At 41.5% G+C, this 234-nt stretch overlaps 1 long non-coding RNA gene across 1 annotated transcript; it reads right to left on the bottom strand.

Annotated features, from left to right (window-relative positions):
- Positions 1-59: 59 nt before the first annotated feature.
- Positions 60-234, bottom strand: LOC109132149. The gene is made up of 2 exons (XR_002037394.1): positions 184-234; positions 60-98 (listed from the first exon to the last, which is right to left on the bottom strand). It is a non-coding gene; the product is annotated as an uncharacterized LOC109132149 (long non-coding RNA).

Here is a 234-nt window from a genome sequence, read left to right as displayed (position 1 = left end):
TTTCTTTGCTCTGAGAACCTAGGCCTTGCATTTTGGGACTCTCGGTCAATGTTGTTTGATGAGAGGCTATCGAAAAAGTCGTCTTTGTTGTAAACAGGCTACATCAATTAACAATGTGTATGAGACCAGAGAAAGGGAACATAATGGCTTTACTTGATTGGCTTATAAGTCTACTTCACTTACTTTGACCTCGATCTTAGGCAGCTCAGCCTCATCTACAATCGGGGAATCATC

This window comes from Camelina sativa, unplaced genomic scaffold (genome assembly GCF_000633955.1).
Source record: "Camelina sativa cultivar DH55 unplaced genomic scaffold, Cs unpScaffold28662, whole genome shotgun sequence".
In the NCBI taxonomy this organism is placed as follows: domain Eukaryota; kingdom Viridiplantae; phylum Streptophyta; class Magnoliopsida; order Brassicales; family Brassicaceae; genus Camelina; species Camelina sativa.
This window is presented reverse-complemented; position numbering and strand designations above follow the sequence as displayed.